This window comes from Bubalus kerabau, chromosome 13 (genome assembly GCF_029407905.1).
Source record: "Bubalus kerabau isolate K-KA32 ecotype Philippines breed swamp buffalo chromosome 13, PCC_UOA_SB_1v2, whole genome shotgun sequence".
Classification (NCBI taxonomy): Eukaryota; Metazoa; Chordata; class Mammalia; order Artiodactyla; family Bovidae; genus Bubalus; species Bubalus kerabau.
This window is the reverse complement of record NC_073636.1, coordinates 77,412,255-77,435,758: the sequence shown is the minus strand read 5'-3', so window position 1 is coordinate 77,435,758 and position 23,504 is coordinate 77,412,255. Positions and strand designations below refer to the sequence as shown.

The 23,504-nt window shown below is 49.3% G+C and overlaps 2 long non-coding RNA genes across 3 annotated transcripts; one reads left to right on the top strand and one right to left on the bottom strand.

Annotated features, from left to right (window-relative positions):
* The first annotated feature begins 5,223 nt into the window (after window positions 1–5,223).
* On the top strand, window positions 5,224–7,443 carry LOC129626059 (uncharacterized). Its single transcript, XR_008701734.1, has 3 exons — window positions 5,224–5,362; window positions 5,624–5,754; window positions 7,313–7,443. It is a non-coding gene; the product is annotated as an uncharacterized LOC129626059 (long non-coding RNA).
* LOC129626058 (uncharacterized) lies at window positions 5,341–7,571 on the bottom strand. Of its 2 annotated transcripts, none has more exons than XR_008701733.1 (3): window positions 7,474–7,571; window positions 6,540–6,609; window positions 5,341–5,439 (listed from the first exon to the last, which is right to left on the bottom strand). It is a non-coding gene; the product is annotated as an uncharacterized LOC129626058 (long non-coding RNA). The 2 variants fall into 2 exon arrangements; XR_008701732.1 differs by lacking the exon at window positions 7,474–7,571 and adding an exon at window positions 6,925–7,331.
* Window positions 7,572–23,504: the final 15,933 nt, after the last annotated feature.

Sequence of the window (23,504 nt, the reverse complement as noted above, 5' to 3'; positions counted from 1 at the left end):
CTCAGCCTTTGTTGCAGAAATTCGACCCCAGGTACCAGCTAAATGCGGCTGCCCTAGGCTGGAGGAGGGGGGGGGGCGATGGGGTCGGGTGGGGGCTGGGAGCCTGGCCCTGGTCCAGGGTCTGTCCTGCATTGGACACGGTGAACAGTGCCCAGATGGTGCGGTAAAAGGCCACAGGAGAGATTCAGGGGCACCTGACTGGTGCACCTCCTTGTATGTGGGGCAGGAGAGGCTCAGGGGGCAGAGGGCCTCCTCTGCGCCCCCCCACCCCGGGCGATGGGTGGCAGCGCTGGCACGTGAGGTCCCAGCTCCAACCCCTCCCTCAGCGCCCTCTCTGCCCCCAGCATCACTCGTCAGGGGCCAGGCCCGCTCTCAGCCTTTCAACCTCAGTGCGCTTCACCCAGACATAGGAGCCCGAGATTATACCCATTCTACAGATGAGTAAGTGAGGTTCCGAGGGGCTGATGACCTGCTTAAGATCCTCACTGCTCGGGGCAGGGATGGGACTGCAACCCAGGACTGTGTGGTCCACAGGGCCCCGCCCCCTTCTACACACTCCTCAGAGGGAGCATCCAGCCCGTGACAATGAGCGTTTCCTCACATTAAAGAGGGAATGTAAATTGTCAAGGGGGTGATTCTCTAATGAGATGTTCAAGGAATTTCTACCACTTTGAGCATCAACAGAAATGCTAATAGCTGATACTAACATCTGCCCCGCTGTGCCCGGCTCTGTTTTAAGCATGTTTCAGGGATTCACTGTTTAAACTTTAAGCAAATGTACGTGATAGGACTTGATGTGACATCACTACTCCTGTTTTACAGATGGGGAGACTTCATCAGGGAGAAGAGAAATCACCTGCTCCCACACCCTGGGTCAGGAGTCTGTTTCCTGGGAAGTACGCCCAGGCTGGGAATTTCAACGCCTGTGGGAGGCCCCACTGTTGGGGATCACTGTCCTGATTCTTCAGCCTCCTTCCCTGCCTCCTTGCCCTTTGTCACGTGACTTGGTAGTTTTCTCCTCTAGGTGTGGAGTCTCTGTCTCCCTGAGGTTGGATTCGGTTATGTGATTCTCTTTGGCTGGTGGGACGTGGGCAGAGGCCTGAAGGTGCCTACGCAGCTGGTCCTGACCTCTTGTGCTCCTGCCTTCTCTATGAGAAGAATCTGCCTCTGGTGGTCATCAGTCCTGGAAAGATGAGAGACCCGAGAGCAGACCTGGACTCAAGCCTTAGCTTGAAGCCCAGCAAAGTCAGGCCCAGCCTAGATGTGATGAACTACAGTAGACGTGAGAATGAGAAGTAAACACTTATTGTTTGCAACTGAGTTGTGGGCTGCTTTGTTACACAGCTTGATTGGGACAATAGCTAGCACATACAGACCCCCGTGAGCGAGCACAGTGCAGCCGTCGGAGCGCCTGCACCACCTGCCCTCAGGGAAACAGCCCGTCTCCCCCCCAACCCCGGCCACCACACACCACACGTCCCTCTGTCCATCGGCATCTTCACATTAGCTGCACATCGCTGACTGCCGTCTCTTGCTGGCACGCTTTCCAGGGGATGGGCACCAGAACCTTCCGGTCCCTGTTCATGGAGCTTTGTTACTATAGGCCCATGTTTATTTCTTTTTTCCTCTCGTATCCAAAGGCTCATCAAATCCCAGGAACTCTGAGAAAACCTTTCAGACATCATGATGTCAGTTCATCGGTCTACTCTTCCCATCATTTTTCACTAAGCATTTGTCAGTCCCCAGGGGCAGCCTCTTCCCCACGACCAGCCCACAGCAGGATGCGCTGCCCACTGGCCTCACACATCACTCTGCTTTCTCCTTCACCCTGAGGTCTTCGCTGGAGGGACTCTGTGTCCCCGTCGGATGACTCTTCTCATCGTGGAGCTTATTATTACAGAACCAGCAGCAGCAATAGCAGTTGCTCATCTTTGGGGGTGGAAGTGGGGCTGGGGGCAAAATTCCTGCCTGCTAGGATTACGAGAGACGCAGCAGAAAATACTCACCACCAAGTGCTTCCTCCACAGGTGCCGTGGGGCCGACTGCTCTGTCTGTGTCATGAAACCCATGCGTTTCTTTAAAAGCTTTTTCTTAAAGCTGGGTTGTGTTCCTATTATTTGCAAAGATTTCTAACTCATACTCATTCCTGACTCATAGTCATCTGAACTTTCTGGAATCATGGATCAAAGAAAACGATGTTGTGTCCAGTCAACCTGGCTCATCTACCTAGGATCCATGACAAAGGACCTAAGGACTATAAAGTCTTGGAGAACCATTTTTTCCTCCTAGAAGTAGAAATTGTGGTGAAGATGGTGCAGAGCCAGGGCCAGAGCAGCTTTTGAAAGGGGAAAGACAACTTATGAAAAGGCATTCATGGATAATTCTATAGAAGAGACAATTTTAAGCTCTCAGGCTGAAAGTTTGAACTTTTATATTAAATCAAAATGAGATTCAAAATATATAAGCTAGCTTCATAGAACAAAGAGCCTTCAGTTCAGTTCAGACGCTCAGTCGTGTCTGACTCTTTGCAACCCCATGAATTGCAGCATGCCAGGCCTCCCTGTCCATCACCAACTCCCAGAGTTCAGTCAAACTCATGTCCATCGAGTCAGTGATGCCATCCAGCCATCTCATCCTCTGTCATCCCCTTTTCCTCCTGCCTCCAATCCTTCCCTGCATCAGAGTCTTTTCCAATGAGTCAACTCTTCGCATGAGGTGGCCAAAGTACTGGAGTTTCAGCTTTAGCATCATTCCTTCCAAAGAACACCCAGGGCTGATCTCCTTCAGAATGGACTGGTTGGATGTCCTTGCAGTCCAAGGGACTCTCAAGAGTCTTCTCCAACACCACAGTTCAAAAGCATCAGTTCTTCGGAGCTCAGCTTTCTTCACAGTCCAACTGTCACATCCATACATGACCACTGGAAAAACCATAGCCTTGACTAGACGGACCTTTGTTGGCAAAGTAATGTCTCTGCTTTTCAATATGCTGTCTAGGTTGGTCATAACTTTTCTTCCAAGGAGTAAGCGCCTTTTAATTTCATGGCTGCAGTCACCATCTGCAGTGATTTTGGAGCCCCTCAAAATAAAGTCTGACACTGTTTCCACTGTTTCCCCATCTACTTCCCATGAAGTGATGGGACCGGATGCCATGATCTTAGTTTTCTGAATGTTGAGCTTTAAGCCAACTTTTTCACTCTCTCACTTTCATCAAGAGGCTTTTTAGTTCCGTGTCAACTATAACCTGGAGATGTCCAATACCCTGCCACTCTTCAGTCTGCTATGAAGAAGTGGGCAAGAGAAACGTCCCTGGTGAGGCAGACTCCTGACCAGCGATGCTGAGGGGTCCCATGTCCCCTCCATCCTCTCTTGGTGGAAATACAAGAATGGAGGCTCATTTCCGCTTCAGTGGACCTTCTGTGCTCGGGTGGAGCTCAGCCTCGTGGACTTGGTCCCCCAAAGATACTCTGTTGTATTGAGTGAGAAAATAAGAACACCCCTGGATGTTTCATTTTATTTAAAAATTGTTTATTTACTTTACTTTCTGGCCACACTGCGTGGCATGTGGAATCTTCGTTCCTCACGCACGCTAAGTTGCTTCACTCGTGTCCTCTTCTGTGTGGCCCTATGGACTGTAGCCTGCCAGGCTCCTCTGTCCCTGGGGATTGTCCAGGCAAGAATACTGCCGGGGCTTGCCATGCTGTCCTCCAGAGGCCTTCCCGACCTAGGGCTGGAACCTGCATCTCTACGTCTCCTGCACTGACAGGTGTATTCTTCACGGCTAGTGCCACCTGGGAAGTGCGCCCAGAGATCAAAATTGCTCCCCCTGCAGTGGAAGTGTGGAATCTTAACCATGGGATCTCCTGAAAAGTCCTGTGAGATGCACCGTTTTAAAAGATAAATTTGCACCAAATTATTTCGAATTTCCCATGGCCCAGTGGTTCCTGGACTGGAAGGTCAAGTCTAGCAGGCACCTGCACCCTGCTGGTTTGCACTTGAGACACAGCCCCGGGTGACGTCCTCCGGGAGGGCCCAGGTGAGGCTCCTGGGCATCCAGACATGCCTTCATGCCTCTCCATAAACGGAGCCCTGAGAGCACCTGGATTACATCCAACCTGGGTTTTCCTTCTTCGCCATTAGGGACTTAAATTATCTCCAGAGTAACTCAAGATTCCTAACTAAGAATGTTCATGGCTGTGTTATTTACACTAACTCCATACAAAAAAGGTAAAAGAAATGAGAAAACCAACCTTACAGTCCAGCAATAGAAGAATCATTGTTCATAAACACGATGGAATATTCCAAATTCTAAGCACTGAGGTCCCTGAAGAGGACTTTATGTTACAGAGAAACGTATACAATATACTGTGAGGGAGAAATCAAGGCAGGATCTGAAGGCTGCATATTTAAATTCTAATTTTATAAACCAAGTAGACTTTCTGTACATGCAGTAAATACTGGAGTTGAGTTTTTTCTCTATTTTATAGAACTGTTTTATGAACTTTCAATTACCTTTAATGTCAGAAAAAAGACATCTTTAAAAATAAAAAATATAATAAAGGCATAGAGCAGCCTTGAGCCATAATATGTCACTGTCTTTTCAGCTGGAACATTTTGAAATCATGCTGCAAGATTAGTCAAATCCATTTCACCTGCCTTCACTAATCAAGGTCATTTTAAGCCCGGCATGTCCTCCACGCGGCACATAGCCTAAGCAATAAGATGTTTGCCCGAGTTGTTTTCCAGGAGCTTGGAGTTGGCTGTGCATAGTTTAAGCTGAGCTGGTTAAGACTGGATGGGACCCCTGATTTCCAACTGGGCATGCGTGAGTGTCCCTGCTTTGTGACCTTTTGATGTCAGAGGGCCAAAACCCCACCCTCAGATGCTGCAGAGGCCGGTAGCTTAGTTACACCTGCAAAGAATGACAATTACTACACCTTTTCCCAATCATCCTTTCCCGTGCTCCCCACGCTCAGACTGCCCTCCTGCTTTTTTCGTTATCCCATAAATACCCACAAGCTCCTGGCCTTCAGGAAGATAGATTATGAGATTTGTTCTCACCTCTCAGCGTTTGACTGCCTTTGACTACACCATCTTTGATGCAAACCTCAGCATCTTAGCAGTTTGGCTTGCTATGCATTGGGCAAAATGAATCTGTTTCGATGATAAATTTTTAAGCCCCGAAAACTGCCCTTTTCCCCTGGAAACCCCCCCACCACCACCTTGGCAGGGATCCTATCTTCTGTTTTGGTGATGCCAGGAACATAATCAGGGCTCAATAAATAATTGATCATCACAAAGACACCAGAAGGAGCCCCTTCTCTTCCCCTGGGTGGTCTGCTAACCTTTCAAGGCGTTCTCTTAAGTGCGTTTCATTTCTTTTTAATTTTTCTCCAACTTAAATGGATGGAAATGATAAGCCAGGAGAGAGCTGCCGCCTTGCTGAGAACCGGAAAAGGGAAAAATAAATGAATGAGAGCGGACACCACGGGGCCCTGCATGGAGCCTGAACCCCATGGGTTGACACCCCTTCTCAGGAGGGGGAGGGGCCTTTCTTACTCGTCCCCTCGCAAGGGAAGCCACCTTCTAGATTCCATTTTGAAAACCTGTGTTTTTTGCCCAGCAGCTCTCTGAGGCTCTACGATCTAAGAATCAACAAGGAAAGTGGTGATGCAGGAAACCCCATTCAAAACTGACAAGAGAAGGGCGGCCTATGAGATTAGACGGAAGGACTCCTCCAAGTCACTGAGTTAACGGGTATGTATTGAGCACCTGGCCCTGCTCTGGGTGCTGGGAACTGAGCAAAATCCCCATTCTCATGGAAGTCACTGTCTAGTCTGGAGGACAAGCAATAGCCACTGAATCAACCATTGTAAGGCATGTAGGGAGGTGATAGCTGCTAGACAGGAAACAGAGCTGATGGACAAGCTCATATAAGTGGGCAGGGATGGCCTCTCGGAGGAGGTGAGCGAGCCCTGGGAAGAGTACACCAAGCAGAAGGAAGAGCAGGTGCAAAGGGCCTGAGGCAGGAGAGACCCTGATCCTCCGGGAGGAGCAGCAAGGAGGCTGTGCAGCTGGAGGAGTGAAGGGGCCTGAGGGTGGCGGAGCCTGGGCACCAAGTTACCCCACCCTGCAGGGCCTTGCAAACAGGAGGGGTCCCAAGTGAGGCAGAGAGAAGGTGAGTCTTGACCCAGTGGTCACCATCTGGGGTAGACAGGCTTAGTGGAGAGCGTGGTTCTCAGGGTGTCATTCCAAGGTCAGCAGCATCAGCCTCCTGGGACCCTGTTAGAATTGCCAGTTCTCATCATCACCCCAGACTCGCTCAGTCAGAACCTCTGAGCTGGGCCAGCATCTGAGTTTTAACAAGCCCCTCAGTGGGTCCAGAGTCTTGCTAGCACCTGAGAAATTCAAGTCGTGCTGGACCCCTGGCTCCAGTCTGCAGACCGAGGCAGTAAGGGTTGGACTGTCGGAGGGACCAGGGGGTCACCCGGGAGAAAGATGGAAAATGATCCCAGGAAAACGGTCAGGTGGGGGCTGCATACCTGCTTTCCTGGGACCTCCTTTGGGGTTTCTCTGGTGGGATGTGATTTTCGGGGTGGGAGGGCTTGTCATCTGTGAGCGAGGGAAGTGGACAGACGGTCCAAGGGCTTCATTAGAACTTGTTAGTGACAGAAACTCAACAAATTGAAAATCAACAGAGTTTGGGCCCTGCCAGGGGCTGAGGGGCAGGACACGCCCCTGTCATCACCTCACCCCGGCCCAGCACCGCGTCCCCCCGTCCCTGGCCCTTCAGCCCTGACTCCCCAAGCCTTCCCATGTACTGGGCATGGGGGACACAGTGGGGAATCGTTCCTTTCCCTGTCCTCTGGGCTTGTCCACAACAGAGCATGACCCAGGGTGATGGTCACTCAGGAAGGTGTCTCTCACCTGAGGAACCCAGGAAGGGGTCCCTGAGGAGGCGGCATCCGAGCTGAGACCTGAGGGGCAAGTAGCGATGAGCCGGGGACATCAGGGGTTCTGGGGCAGGAAATGAAGACCCAGCTATGGGAGCGGTGCTGACCAGGGGCTGGTGGTCCCGGGTCAGGGGTTCGGATGCAGGAGGGGCCGGGCAGCTCTCTGGGCAGCCCAGGCTTGTCAGGGCCCAGGACGCGCTTCCCAGCTCCACACTCGATTTCCACCTCCTGGTCACAGAGGGGGCCTCAGCTGCAGACACCGGGCCTCCCGGGGGACCCTCTCACCAGGAGGGGGTCCTGCTTGGTGGACACCTGCTGTGACCCTGCAGGAGTGACAGCCACACCTCCCCTCTGTGCTCCAGGCACAGCTCTCAGCATCTCTGGACTTGCAGTGTCTCAGTGCGAGGTCCGAGTGCCCAGTTCTCGGAGACTGGGCACCCGAGGAATGGAGCGTTTCTACGTCCTGTTCACGTGGGCAGAGCTGGCTTTGTCCTGAGGGCTCTGAACCAGGGCCCGTGCTCACCCATGACGTTCACACCCGGACCGCAGTCCCTTGAGCCAACCTGCAGGAAATGAAGGCACTTCCCACCTTCACCTGCATCCAGCGTGACCTCATCTCCTACTCTCCACGAAGCCTTTATTACATTAGGGTCGCTTAGTGGATGCACTGCTTTGCTCCATCATCCCTACATTGATCAGATCTGTGTGTGTCTCAGAGTCTAGCAGGATTCTCAGTGCATGGCAGGAACTCATCATTATTTGCCTCATTTAATGGAATCTCATTATACTTCTTGGCACACTTCATCACACCTAGCAGCGTTTTGCACAGAGTAGTTGTTTAACAAATGCTTGCAGAATGACTGTATAACTGATCAATTAATTCCTTTTCAATTTTCCTCTACAAGTGCATAAAATTAAAAAGACCTCAAAGGTGCATTTCTTTCTCTACAACCATTATCCCAATTAAATGCTTCTCTGAGCTTCAGAAAGCATGATGATTTGGTTCTTTCGATTTTAAGCTCAGATCTTTTCAGTTTCCATCAATGAAGGTCTGGAAACCTGTGAAATTTGTCATGGGGGCAGCTGTGAAACCGTGACGCTGGTGGCCAATTTTAAAAATTCTTAAGGAGACTTGTGTTCTTGAGAAATGATGGCAAGTTCTGGAACGGGACTCAACAGAGTCAGTTTTAGGGAATTTGTTTCAGGGAGATAACCGAGGAGTGGAAAGTTGAGCGGCCAGCTTGGCTGTGACACCCGAGAGACAGGCTCGCCGTGATGAATGGTGCTGAGCTCGGCGAGTGCTGAGTTCCCGGTCCGGAGGGATCACCTATTTTCTGCCAGTTGGCAGCTCTATCTGTTAGCTCTCTGAGTGTTGTGGGACAGGGTGGAAAACTGTCTTCAGCCCTCAGAGAGTAAGACATTTGTCCTCCCGATTTCCAAACGGTCCTGCTTCTAAGATATTCGCTTGTATTTATCCCTGGTGAGACTTCTGGGTATCTTAGCACACGTTGCTTTGAGCTGAACTGAGGGAAATAGAGCTGAGAAGCAGGAGAAGATGGGATCACTTCTTTCCCTGAGGCCATTCTCCAAAAAGGCTGCCCCGTGACAGTGTTCTGAAGGTGATATGCTGTTGTGAGTACAGGTAAGGCAGTGACGAAAGGGCTTTTGAGAGGGTGGCATAAATAAATGTCTCCAGCATCGTGCTAGAGGTGGAAGAAGTGGCTGGGCGCGTGCCCACTCATTCACCAGCCTCCAGAGACACAGGTGCTACCCTGACCTCCTGCAGCCCACTCAACCCCTGTTCGACCCACCCTGTGCCTCTGAGTCAGATTAAATCAGCGGGAAAGACTAGGGGGATTCTGCCCCTTTCAGAGAAGATTTAGGGCTGTGAGAGCAGCAGGCACCCCCACCCCTCTGTCTTCAGTAATGGGTGGGCTTAACATCACAGCCCCCGTGCTGACTTTCAGAGTTCATGCTCAGGACTCCACCCCTCAGTTGATAGTGCTACTTTGTGCCTGGGAGTCGCCTCTCTTGTGGGGGCTGCAACTCACCTACACTGTCCCTGGAAGGGGACAGAGGGGGCCAATGAAACGGTTCCTGTAAATCACTCTGCAAAAGTCATGACCAAGACACAGGTCTTTGAAGTGGCACCAAAGTCACTTGAGCATCACCGATAAACTCTGTAGCCGTCTCCACCTCTGCCCTCCCGAGATCAGCCAATGCTGATGAATACTTGTGGCCTTCCCCCTCTGCACTCGGTGACAGCCGTAGTGTGAAGCCAGCCTCACACTCAAGTGGAAGGGACAGCTGAATTTGTTTCAGAAACTCTCTTTAAGGAATTTAGTACTGTCCATTGATTGATGAATGAATAAGCAAATCCATTCTATATAATATTCAGCCACGAAAATGAATGAAGTATTACTACTATGACATAAATGAACCCCGAAAACATTACGCTAAGTGAAAGAAGCAAGTCAAAAAAGGCCACGTGTAGCATGAGTTCCTGTCCAGAATAGGCTTGCTCATAGAGACAGACAATAGATCAGTGGTTGCCAGGCTGGCTGGGTGGGGGGAGATGGGAGTAGGAAATGACTGCCAGTGGGTATGGGGTTTATTTGGGGGGGTGATTTTATATGTTCCGGAATCAAATAGAGGTGATTACTGTGCAACTTTGGGAAAATATTAAAAGTCACTAAACATTACACTTTAAAATGTTGAATTTTATGGTGTATGAATTCTATCTCGATTAAAATTGCACAAGAAAAAGTAATCTAGTGGCACACAGTCAAGACATATATTAAGTTAAAAGGGGGAAAGTCCCAATTTCAGACACATTAAAAAAGGGTAATATTGTAGAAGGTGGGCCCAGACTCTTTCTGTGCAACCATGGGCAGCCGCTGAGGGGTACTGCTGCTAAGTCACTTCAGTCGTGTCTGACTCTTAGCGACCCCATGGACTGCAGTTTCCAGGCAAGAGTACTGGAGTGGGGTGCCATTTCCTTCTCCAGCTGAGGGGTAAGTGCTTCTTTAAAGGGGGCCTGGGAACCCTCAGTTTGTCTCCGTCTCCTCCCTTCCCCTCCCCGCATTCATTTCTTCATGTTGTCACGTGGTCCCCGAGGGCACTATCATGGGGTCACCGTGTTGGATGGCTCTGGTGGGATCACTGACATTGTACTCTGTGGGAGCCGTGCCCATGAGGTTGCCCAAAGAGGTGGTTATCCCTACTTGTTACCCTTCCTTGTCCCACCCCAAGGATCCTTTATAGCAGCACATGCAGGAGCTCCAAGCATGGCCAAAAAGACCCAGAAGAGAGGCTGGCCCGGATCTGCATCCAGCTGGGTGAAACATTTGTAATTTCTCCCCGCCCCCCCCCTTTTTTTTTGATGTGGACCATTTTTAAAGTCTTTATTGAATTTGTTACAATACTGCTTCTGTTTTATATTTTGATTTTTTGGCCGTGAGGCATGTGGGATCTTGGCTCCCTGACCAGGGATCAAAGCTGCACCCCCTGCATTGGAAGGTGGAAGTCTTAACCACTGTTTGTATTTTCTTATCTTCCTTCCCTGCCTCATTCTCCTGCCTCTTGGGATTGCCCTCCCCCAAGTTTTAGCACATCAACTTTTTACTCATCTCTTTTCTGGGGAACTTGGGCTAAGACAGTTATCGCTGCTATTATTGTTACAAGCAGATTTTGACGATATTGTAGGTTTGGTTCCAGACCACCTGCAATAAAATGAATATCTCAATAAAGCCAGTCACACAAATTCTTTGGTTTCCCAGTGCATATAAAAGTTACGTTTACACAATACTATAGTCTATTAAGTGTACAATAGCATTATGTTGAAAAAGAACTACATACCTTAATTATAAGTACTTTATTGCTAAAAATGCTGACCACCATCTGAGCCTTCAGCTAGTTGTAATCTTTCAACTGGCGGAGGGTTTGAAATATTGTGGGGATTACCAGAACGTGACAGAGACAAGCAGCAGCAATGGTCTTGTGAAAATAGCGCGAACAGACTTGCACTCTGCACGGTAGCCACAAGCCTTCAGTTAGCAACAACAACAGCAAAAGCTGTAATATCTGCAAAGCACGATAGACAGAGGTATGCCTGTGTTAACCAGGACCTTCTGTCCATGTTGAAATGGAATGATCGAAGAAATCCTGGCCCTGAAGTTTTTGATGCACATTCACAGTTTATCAGAAACACCCCTAGACTGAGAGTCAAACGATGGGTGAGAGGTCCCCGTTTTTCCACTGAGTTTCTCCACTTGACCTGTTTTGAAGTGCGAATAGAGGTGACCTTACCTGGCTCTGACTCCAGGATGCAGCTGGGGTCACAGAAGAGTGGTGATGCAGGTGCTGAGTGTGGAACCCTAGGACCCCAGATTGGCTAATGGGGAGACTGAGCTCCAGGGACAGGATGAGGCTTGAGTCAACCCCAAGTGGAGGCTGAGCTGCAGGCATAAGCTCAGATGATGACAATCAGCCATCACCCTCTGCTTCCGTGCCCACCTGCCCACTGAGTCAGCCCTCGTCCCCATCTGCAGCGAGGGCCCCTGGCAGGCCGAGGAAGACCCAGGCCCAGATTTCAGCAGGTCCGTGGAGCAGTCAGAGCCTCGCCAGGGCACTCGGGGCGGCTCGGGTTAAGCCCTCTGGAGTCAGGGCTCTGAGTCCCAGCACATCAGCCAGAGGAGAAATCAATACCCATCACCTCCAGGATTTGAGTGACTAATGTGTTTTTGAACAGGCCTCGGGCTTCGCTGACTTCTGGGCCCCTCCCTGCTCCTCTCCACCCAACAATCATCTCTTCGTAATCCAATCAACACCGGAGAAGATGGAGAGAGAGACAGTTTTCTCTCTGACTGGGCTGTCTTTCTGCAACTCATTCAGAAGGGCTGCTGCTGCTGCTGCTGCTGCTGCTAAGTCGCTTCAGTCGTGTCCGACTCTGTGCGACCCCATAGACAGCAGCCTACCAGGCTCCCCTGTCCACAGGATTCACTAGGCAGGAATACTGGAGCGGGTTGCCATTTGGCAGCATCGCCGTCTTTCTGGAGTGCTGACCTAAGGAAATGCCCACAGGCAGAGGCATTTGCCCAAATGCCCCCAACTCTTCAATCCCTCTAATTTTGACAGGATTCAATGATGACGTCAGGCTGTGATCAAACCCGCTCAGCCATCTGTCCCCTGAATGTCCCTCCTATATTCCTTTTCTGTCTGGATTTTCTGCTTTTGCATTTTTATTTTCACCAAGATCAATGCAGACACAGCAGGGGGCTGACCGGATTGGTCACTTAATTGAATGTGCGCTGGCCGTGAGCTGAGGGGCGTGGGCAACACAGAGAATATGACCCCCAGGCCTCTTCCCCAAGCTCACGATCCAGCTGGGGAGATGAGACAGATGAAATAACTCCTCAATTCACTCAACAAACATTTGCTCCATGACAAGCACGTTCCTGGGCTGAAGACCAGATGCTCACCGCCCCTTACTTTAGCAACAGAGAAAGTGACCAGCAGTGGTCCCTGGGGTCCTGTGTGTTTGGGCAGCAGGAGGAGCTGGGGCGCCGCTGGCTTCTGCTACAGACTCAGGCTTCTGCTCTGCGCCGAGCCCCCAAGATCAGACAAGCATCTCTGCTACTGGTGGTCTTCAGGGCTCTTGTCCAGAGGTTTCTATGGGGCACAGCCCCAGCAGGAAAGACAGGCTTACTCTGGATGGGGCTGGGGGGCTTCAAGGAGAATGAAAGGAACTTCCTCCGGGATGGAAGCACCAGAGAACAGCTAGAGGGGAGGTGCTGGCATCCCTGGGGCTGATGGAGCAAGGGAGGGGAGCAGGGTGTCTGGGGAGGGAGAGCCATGCAGGGCACAGGCTGCCCATGGGAGCTGCACCCTGGGCACAGCAGGGAGCACGTGGAGAAAGGACACGAGTCCTCCTTCCCCTCCAGAGTGTCTCCTGCAGGCTGACCATGACCAGACCCCAGGGGGCAGGGAGCCTGGGAGAGGCGGTCCTTGGGGGTCAGGACCCAGGAAAAGCAGTGGAGGGCGGGAAAGATGCAGACCAACTGGCTCATGGAACCTGTGGCTCCACCCACGGCCGGTGCCCCAACCTGCAGCCAGGAGTGCAGACAACTCCATCCCTTCCAGGCTCTTCCCCCGGCCTTGGGACCCACACGGGAGAGGCCGCCCCTGGGCGGATGGGGCAGGCTTTGGGGAGCCTGGGAAAGCAGGCGGTGCCTTAAGAGGGAGATTTCAGGTGGTCTGGAGGTTTGTGAACAGGGAGGTGAGAAGATGAGGGCAGTGATGTAGGCATGTTGACTTGGCGCCACACTCAGAGCCAACGAAACACGCGTCGTTCTCAGGTTTCTGCTTTTTCCTTTTGAAGAAGGAAATGGCAACCCACTCCAGTATTCTCGCCTGGAGAATCCCATGGCCAGAGGAGCCCGGCAGGCTACAGTCCATTCGAGGTCACGAGAGCCAAATGCGACTTAGCGACTAAACCACCACCTTTTTCTTTATTAATTTCCTTGGTCAGTTTACGTTTTTTTGTTGCCAGGTCTCCTGTACAGTATAAATGAGAGAGTTGGCAACTGTCCGATTTACCTGTGCTCATGGGGCTTCGCTTTGGAGCCTGAAATTCCTGCTCAGATCAGTTCAGGGTGGAGATGTGTCCAAAAGCACGCATGTGCGTGCATGTGTGTGTGGGTGTGTGTATGTGTAGGGTCTCCAAATGTTAATATTGAAAGATCACTCCACTTTTTCCTCTAAGTGAGACTACAAATCATTTCCGACTGGTAGGGTCGGGGCGTTTTCAAGCAGTTGCATCTGACCAGGCACAAACTGATGGCCCAGCTTGAGTTTTCACTTGGGTCACTCTTGGATTCAACAGGAAACATACATCATATTTCACTCCTGGGTCTCATGCCTAAAAGTCATGTCAGCTTCTGAGGAAATAAAACCCCGTGCAAGGGAACATTATGATTCCTCCTGAAATGAAGACTTCTCCTCCTTTAAAACTCTTGCAATCCACATGGTGTTCTGTCTTCTCAGGCTCTCTAGAATTGCTCATTAAGTTGCCAGCCAGAACTGACAGGATGTCTTATTCTTGGATTCAAGAGATTGTCGTCATTGTTTAGATGCTCATTCGTGTCTGACTCTTTGTGACCCCATGGACTGTAACCCGCCAGGCTCCTCTGTCTGTGAGATTTTCCAGGCAAGAATACTGGAGTGCGTTGCAATTTCCTTCTCCAGGGCATCTTCCCGACCCAGGGATTGAACCCATGTTTCCTGCATTGTAGGTGGATTTGAATCACTGGGGATGCCCCCAAGAGGTAGTAGATGCTGTTAAGACCACCACACATTAGACCCTGAAGTTTCAGCATCTGTGGTCCAGTTGGGGAAGTAAGGACACTTCATTAAAGCACTATTCATAATGGAAGCACTTTTCTGGAGGTCAAGCGATGGGAAGCTGAATTTTTGTGTTCCTCTGGCACAAATACAACACATGCACACATCCTTCTTGTAGGTCTTAAAATCTCAACTTCATCTAAATCTTATGGGTTCCTTGAAGAGAGAGATTTCTCCCATGTTTCTTTCATAATCCCTAAAATGTTCCCTGGACACTTAAGAAATATTTCTTGACTCATTAAAATTCAGACAGGTGGCCAGGAAGACACTCTTCCTCTGCCAACAGGAAAAGCTACACAAGAAGAATCTTCCTCAGAGAGCATTGACCAGCAGGGTTTGTTAGTCTCTTAGGGGATATGCTGAGAGTTGCTTTTTTTTTTTTAACTGGTTCCAGGCCCCTATCTCTGCCTGGAGAGCTGACAACGGGGCCATTCCTATATCAGTGACTCAGCATTAAAAAAGTTATCAGTCTCAGGTTTAAAATTAAGTAAAAAACATAAAAGAGACACTTTTTGCAGAGGGGCAAGTAAGCAGATTTTGCAACATAAAAAAAAACACAATCTGGAATGTCAAATCTGGAAATGGGAGGCAAAAACTGCCAATTTAGGGGAGAAAATATTTTATAGCTTAAAACCCTTTAGGAATATTTTATCAAAAGATCCATTCCCTGTGATGTTATTTTGGGTAGCTCTTTTATAACCAGCTGACGTGCTTCCATTTAGCATTTTCCTGACTTGAAAATCACAGCGGTCTAATTACAGCTGCTCGCAGAAAAAGGAAGCAGGTCTGTGAACAGCGCCTAAATCGATACATTCATGTCTACACCCGTCTCTGTCTTGTCTCAGATGATCAGGGTGAAAATGGTCCTGAGTTATTTATTTTGGGAGCAAAGACAAAGAAGATGGGGATGGAGTGACCTGGGGAATAGCCTCTCCTCCATCTTTTTCTTCTTGGGTCATCCAGTGTGGGGGAAGGTTGTTAGACACTGCCTGCCCCAAGAGAAAGTTTGTGAACCCAGCTGACTTGCTTTGGGTAGAAGGATTGAGAAAACTTGAGAGGACCTCCAGTTTGTCCCATGGATGTCAAGAGCAAACCCTCCTGGTAAGATGCCTACCACCCAGAGCTTTCGTCCATTTGTGGTGGGAAGGACCACTCTGGAGCATGGATTTAGGTGACCAGTGCCCTCATTAGGACACTGGTCACTGCTTTGTTTCTAGAAGTAGTCACATGATTCAAGCAGTTCTTTCTGTCCTCTTGGTCTTGCTCCATCATACTATTTACAGGTCTCCATGGTGACGAAATGAGTCCCTCCAGCCACGCCATCGATTCATCCCAGGTCCTCTCTGGCAGTTAGTGCCAGGCCATGTTCTCAGCACTGGAGATTCAGTCACATGTCTCTCCAACAGCTGTACCCCTTCTTTCTGGCTGACAGAGTCTAAGGTTGCTAGATCGGAGAAGGCAATGGCACCCCACTCTAGTTCTCTTGCCTGGAAAGTCCCATGGATGGCGAAGCCTGGTAGGCTGCAGTCCATGGGGTCGCTAAGAGTCGGATGCGACTGAGCGACTTCACTTTCACTTTTCACTTTCATGCATTGGAGAAGGAAATGGCAACCTACTCCAGTGCTCTTGCCTGGAGAATCCCAGGGACGGGGGAGCCTGGTAGGCTTCCATCTATGGGGTTGCACAGAGTCGGACCTGACTGAAGCAACTTAGCAGCAAGGTTGCTAGATAAAATTCAGAACCACTCAGTATTTGGTACATGGTTGTGGTGGTTTAGTTGCTAAGTTGTGTCTGACTCTTGAGGCCCCATGGACTGTAGCCCACCAGGCTCCTCTGCCCATGGAATTCTCCAGGCAAAAATACTGGAGTGGGTAGCCATTCCCTTCTCCATGGAATATTCTTGACTCAGGGATCAAACATGTCTTTTGCATGTCCTGCATTGCCAGGTGGATTTTTTACCTCTGGTGGTGGTTTAGTCACTAAGGCGTGTTCGACTCTTGCGACCCCAGGGACTGTAGCTTGCCAGGCTCCTCTTCCATGGGATTTTCCAGGTAAGAATACTGGAGTGGGTTGCCATTTCCTTCTCCAGGAGATCTTCCTGACCCAGGAATCGAACTCGGGTCTCCTGCATTGCAGGCAGATTCTTTACTGACTGAGCTATCACTACACCACTATATATGTGTACACACACACACACACACACACACATATATTTATATTTTCTGATTCTTTTCCCATATAGATTATTACAAGATAGTGTAGTTCCCTGTGCTATACGGTAGGGCCTTATTGGTTATCTAGTTTATATATATAGTGTGTATATGTTAATCCCAAATTCCTAATTTATGCCTCCCCCAGTGATGCTGTTGGTTCAGGTTTCCTAGTGTTGAGATCAGGCAGAATCCTCTCAACCCACGGTGCCTTTTGGTGGCTCTATAGGAGTCCAGTCAGCATGGGGACACTGTCCTGCGCCTCACGTATCCACCTGGTGAGTTGGGGGTCTTCGTGTCCTGGGGTGTCCTCACACTACCGCTAGCTTATGACATACACGTTTATTTTTGGCCATACCACATAGCTTGTGGGATCTTAGTTCCCTGACCAGGGATTGAACCCAGGCCCTGGCAGTGAACGCGTGGAGCCCTAACCACTGAACCACTAGGGAATTCCCTGACATACCCATTTTAAAACGTGCTTCCCCTAAGTAAGATCAAATAAATCAAGCAGAGGCTTTCTTTGAAATGACTTCTAAATCACCGAGGATCTTAAGCATGTTTAAACTGTTCTTTAGAGCTGAAAATTCACAGGTTGCTGCTTTTAGAGAAGAGGGGGGAGAACAGAGGCTGAGAAGACCAGGCCCCAAGTAAACGGTGAATACTTTGAAATAAACCAGTTCCGTGTTTGACCGAGTTCTGAACTGTTCATGTTCCATGTAGACAGGGGTGAAGTGAATCAACAGCAGAGAAAGCAAATTCCTGCTCCCAGGGGATTTCTCTGTAGTGGGGCCACTCAGCTATGGAGAGGTTTGAGTCAAACCAGACTCTGCTGCGTGGTGACGAAGGGACTATGAATCCGAATCAGGAAGAGGGAGCAGTTTTTCACATTCCTTTTACACACGCTGATGCATCAGGAAGTTGAGAAAGAATTAAAAGGCCATTAAAAAGCTCTTCTAAATGATGTGAATTTCAGGGAATGCACACAGCCTGGAACAGGAGAGATTTTAAAAGCGCAAGATAAAGTTGTCTTATGGAAGAAAGCGGTGGATGTGTTAAGGTGGAAATTGACTCCTGGGGGAGCTTGCTTTTCTCCCAAAGACGACCTCACACTCTAACTGAAGAAAATTCAACTTAAAACGCATGTATATCTGCACTAAATTTCATCTGATAAGCCTGGAGACCCTCCAGGCTTGAGGGATGAGGTTATGGACTGGGTGTTTGCTTGGGTTTCCCCCTTAAGCACAGCTGGAGATGCAAGCTTGTAGGCAGGTAGCTTATTTAGGGCAGGGGTCAGTGGACTGGAAAGAGTGAAGTGGGAAAAGAGGAAAGCCAATCTTAGGATGCAAAGCTGATTGTCACGTATGATGGTCTTAAAACATGAAAACTGAAAGTGAAGTCACTCAGTCATGTCCGCCTCTGTGCGACTCCATGGACTGTAGCCCGCCAGGCTCTTCTATACATGGGATTTTCCAGGCAAGAGTACTGGAGTGGGTTCCAATTTCCTTCTCCAGGGGATCTACCTGACCCAGGGATCGAACCAGTACTCTTTACCATCTGAGCCATGAGGGAAGCATGTTTTTGGATGCTCCTCCCATGAGGGGTGGGGTCTGTGGCCCCTAACCTTGAATCTGAGGGCTGGTTTTTGCTGTTACATCCCAACAAATTTTAAACCAATATCAGTCATTTAGCTGTAGAGCTTGCAACTTAACTACCAACAACTGCCCAATGCCATGTGAAGTAACAAGCTGGTTTTTGGTTCCCGTTTTCAGTTTTCTAATGTTATGTATTGTATTGTTGTTGAGTCACTAGTTCATGCCCAGCTCTTTGAGATCCCATGGCTTCCCCATCCTTCACCATCTCCTGGAGTTTGCTCAGACTCAGATCCATTGAGTCAGTGATGCCATCCAACCATCTCATCCTCTGTTATCCCCTTCTCCTCCTGCCACCAATCTTTCCCAGCATCAGGGTCTTTTCCAATGAGTTAGCTCTTCGCGTCAAGTGACCAAAGTACTGGAGCTTCAGCATCAGTCCTTCCAATGAATATTCAGGGTAAACCCTTATTTAAATAACACTTGTTTGGGTCCTGGTGTGGTGGCTGAGCTCTGCATGCTGTGGAAATCTGGCAGAGGCTTCCTGTGAAAATGGAAACTTCATAGGCTGACCCACGTCTGAAATACATTGCTCTTTATCTTTTCCTATAAGAGGAAGAAACACAACATGCATAATTATTAATGTTTGGCAGAAAAAGATACATAAAATTAAAATCTTAATTTCTTTGAAATTTCAAAATGAGTATTGTTTTGTCTGGGCTTCCTTTTTACAGTCCAAATATTCTCTTCATATTCATTATGGAATTTTAAAAAGTGATGCCAGTTCAGCTTTTTTATTCCTTCCTAAATATTGCTTTGAATTCCCTTATGGTCCCATGTCTACTCAAGACATCTGAACATGATGTATCAAGATATAGAGCGATGCTTCAAATGGTTTCTTAAAAAGCGTTTTCATTTTGGCAAGATCCGGAATCCATCAATACATACTGTTCTGTATTCTCTTACTGTTTACATATTGTCTTAGAAAACAGTGACTTTCCTTCTGTTTTAGAGTTATGTTCATGTCCTTTCTTATTTACTTCATAGTTTGTAGCCATGAAGCAAAAAAGTGTTTAAAAAATAATCCCTATCACCTTCCTCAATAACCTCTATCAATTCTACTATTGCATTATGAAATCCATTTTTTTCTAGAAGGAATGAAATGGGCCTTGAAAATATATATTGTATGCACATATCAGAGGGAAGGAATGCCTTGAAGCATTCCTGTCTTTCCATCCAGGGCTGTTAGGGAGCAGAGTTGTGAGAGCAAAAATTGCAATTTTCCTGCAAGACAAAGATGTTGTAAGAAGAGTCTCAGAAGAATGTAGAAAACTGACTTCACTGAAGCTGGGGCTCTGCTCAAAGTGAACAGTGATGGTTCACTGCTTTGTGTGTGTATCAAGGAAGCCCTACTGCTGCTGCTGCTGCTGCTGCTAAGTCGCTTCAGTCGTGTCTGACTCTGTGCAACCCCATAGACGGCAGCCCACCAGGCTCCCCCGTCCCTGGGATCCTCCAGGCAAGAACACTGGAGTGGGTTGCCATTTCCTCCTTCAAGGCATGAAAGTGAAAAGTGAAAGTGAAGTCGCTCAGTTGTGTCTGACTCTTCTCGACCCCATGGACTGCAGCCTACAAGGCTCCTCTGTCCATGGGATTTTCCAGGCAAGAGTACTGGAGTGGGGTGCCATCACCTTCTCCAAGAAAGCCCTACAGCATTGTCCATATTCACTTTTTTGGTTGTAATTCTTTTTTTTGCCAGGGAGCTTTTCCAGTTCCACAGGACTGGAAAAGGTCAGTTTTCATTCCTATCCCAAAGAAAGGCAATGCCAAAGAATTTTCAAACTATCACACAATTGCATTCACTTCACATGCTAACAAGGTAATGCTCAAAATCCTCCAAGCTAGGCTTCAACAGTATGTGAACTGAGAACTTCCAGATGTACAAGCTGGATTTAGAAAAGGCCAAGGAACCAGAGATCAAATTGCCAACATCTGATGGATCATAGAAAAGGAAAGAGAGTTCCAGAAAAACTTCTGCTTCATTGACTGTGCTAAAGCCTTTGACTGTGTGGATCATAACAAACTATGGAAAATTCTTAAAGAGGTGGGAACACCAGACCACCTGACCTAACTCCTGAGAAACCTGTACGCGGGTCAAGAAGCAACAGTTAATACCGGATATGGAACAATGGACTGGTTCAAAATTAGGAAAGGAATATGACAAGGCTGTATATTGTCCCCCTGCTTATTTAACTTATATGCAGACTACATCATGCGAAATGCTGGGCTGAATGAATCACAAGCTGGAATCAAGATTGCTGGGAAAAATATTAATAACCTCAGATATGCAGATGACACCACCCTTATGGCAGAAAGTGAAGAGGAACTAAAGCACCTCTTGGTGAAAGTGAAAGAGGAGAGTGAAAAAGCTGGTTTAAAACTCCATATTCAAAAAACTAAGATCATGGTGTCTGGTGCCATCACTTCATGGCAAATAGATGGGGAAACAATGGAAACAGTGACAGACTCTATTTTCTTGGACTTCACAATCACTGCAGATGGTGCCTGCAGTCATGAAATTAGAAGACGTTTGCTTGTTGGAAGAAAAGCTATGACAAACCCAGACAGCGTGTTAAAAAGCAGAGACATCACTTTGCCAACAAAGGCCCCTATAGTCAAAGCTATGGTTTTTCTAGTAGTCATATATGGATGTGAGTTGGACTCATATAGAAGGCTGAGCACCAAAGAATTCATGCTTTCAAACTGTGATGTTGGAGAAGACTCTTGAGAGCCCTTGGACAGCAAGGAGGTCAAACCAATCAATCCTAATGGAGATCAACCCTGAATATTCATTGGAAGGACTGGTGCTGAAACTCCAAGATTTTGGCCACCTTATGTAAAGAGTTGACTCATTGGAAAAGACACTGATGCTGGGAAAGATTGAAGGCAGGAGGAGAAGGGGATGACAAAGGATGAGATAGTTGGATGGCATCACCCAACTCAATGGACCTGAGTTTGAGTAAGCTCCGGGAGACGGTGAAGAATAGGGAAGCCTGGTGTGCTGCAGTCTATGGGGTTGCAAAGAGTCAGACACGACTGAGCGACTAAACAACAAATACTTTGGCCACCTGATGTGAAGAGCTGACTCACTGGAAGAGACAGACCCTGAGAAAGATCGAAGGCAGAAGGAGAAGGGGACAGCAGAGGATGAAATGGTTAGATAGCATTACCAACTCAAAGGAACAAATCTGAGCAGACTCCAGGAAATGGTGAAGGACAGAGGAGCCCAGTGTGCTGCAGACCATGGGGTTGCAAAGAGTTGGCTGTGACTCAGTGACTGAACAACAGCAGCAGATACAATGACTCTGCAGCAAGAAGGCCCGAGGTTCTTAGACACAGGCTGATGTTCATTCCTGGATGCTGTCAGGATGCATCTTGGGGACCAACTGCCTGTGTCTGTGATGAAGGAGGCACCACCAGGAGCAGGTCCGTCCTCTGCGGCCCTGACTGCAAGGCTGCAGGGGGTGGCTCAGATGTGTGGGATGTGGAGAGTCACTGAGTTCGGGTGTTTAGTTTTGGATTGTTATGGGGGCAATGGCTGAGAAATAGACACGTGACACTGGGCGCTGAATTGCGCTCTCCGTTCCCCCATCTGTCAAAGGGGACTCATGGCATCAGCACCTGCCTTGTCAGGTGCTTGTGGGGATTCAGTGAGACACTGTGTGTAAAGTGACTCGTGGGGTACAACCAGGGGCATCAGCTGTATCATCCTTGTGAGGCCTCCTACGGCCTCTCCCCGCCCCCTGCCATCACTGTGCTGGGGGGCAAGGCCTCCTCCCTCTTTCTGGAAAATTGTAAACCTTTGCCTCTCCCCCAGTCTTCATGTGAAGGGTTTTTCTCCTTCTCTGGAGCTCAGCTCAGACGGCCCCTCAAAGGAGCACATGCCCAGGGGCTCTGTTGCCCTGCCTGGTCCCCACGTGCTGGCTTGTTCCATGTCCGTCCAGATGCTGGAGGTCAGGGAAGGGCCCTTTCTCGCTTGTTCTCTGGGGCATCCCAGGGCCTGACCCAGCCCCGTGCTTGGTGGCTGCTCCATTAACACTGTGAACTTGATCTAGAAAGCATGACAGACCCTGCCATTCGCGTGTGCGTTCGCCCAGCCAGTCGTGCGGGACGCCTCCCTGTGCTCAGCTCTCCCCTGGGCAGCGGAAAGGACAGCAAGCCTGGTCCCTGTTCCCGGAGCTCCCTCATCAGCCGGGAGACGCTGAGCCTGAGAACGGCCGGGATGTGCAGTCTGGGGGTGACCGCCACAGAGAGGAGAGCACAGCAGGATGAGCCCCGGGGGTGGGAGGGACAGGAGCCAGAGAGGCTGCAGGGGAGACCTGCCGAGATGATCACATGGGACAGGGGTCCCGGAGACACAACCCGGGCTCCTGGATCCTGGGGAGGGGGCTCCAGGCTGAGGGCACGGACGGGGCAGCACCTGCGGGTGTGAGGGGCGGCGGGGCCAGGGTGGCTGCGGGGAGGTGGCCGGGAGGTGGTGGGCCCGAGATCAGGGAGGAGACGGGCCGGGTCTGTGTTCGCCTTGCAGACCCCTAAAGGGATGCTGGCTTCACTGTGTGTGACCCGAGCACTGGCGGGTCTGAGCGGCGGAGGGCCGTGCTCTGAGTGTGGTTTACACGGACCCTCCGGCCGAGGGCAGGGCAGCCAGACTCTGCCCTGCGTCTCCCCCGAGGGGCAAAGGTCAATGTCACAGCAGTCGGCTCTGATGCTGGCTTCAAGCCAAGACCTTAATATGCAATGAGGAATCTGCATTGATGAAAATTTCATTAAAGAAACATTTTTAAAGAAACATTTTTCTCTTTCACTCCCCTTGTTATTCTTGGCTCTGAGTATCAGGCTAATTTGGGTTTGATTACCCGATGATCTGAAGATTGGAGCATTATTAAAAATTTAGATGAGCGGTGATACGTCTGGCCTCCCTCTCCTCTCTCAGCCAGAGCACGAGGGGCTCTGCTAATGATCACAACCAAGTTGGGCAGACGTGGCAATTAGAGATTTATCCACAGTTTGAGAGGGCTTTGACACCTCTGCCTTCTACGGAAATTAGCTGCTTGGCTTCCAGGGCACAGATTTAATCGATAACATGCTCAAGAGGAAATTCCAGCTCTGCACCCAGTCTTAGGAGTAAGCAGCTCTGTGTTTGCAGGGCCCCTCCCCTTTCTGTGCTCAAACATGCCCCCATCTGCAGAGTAAGGAGATAGACCAGGGCAGATGCTTCAAAATGGGGCCTGTGGGCTGCAATCAGCTTAGAGAGTCAATCTGTCCTGCACACTGTTTTGTTTATTTGATTAATG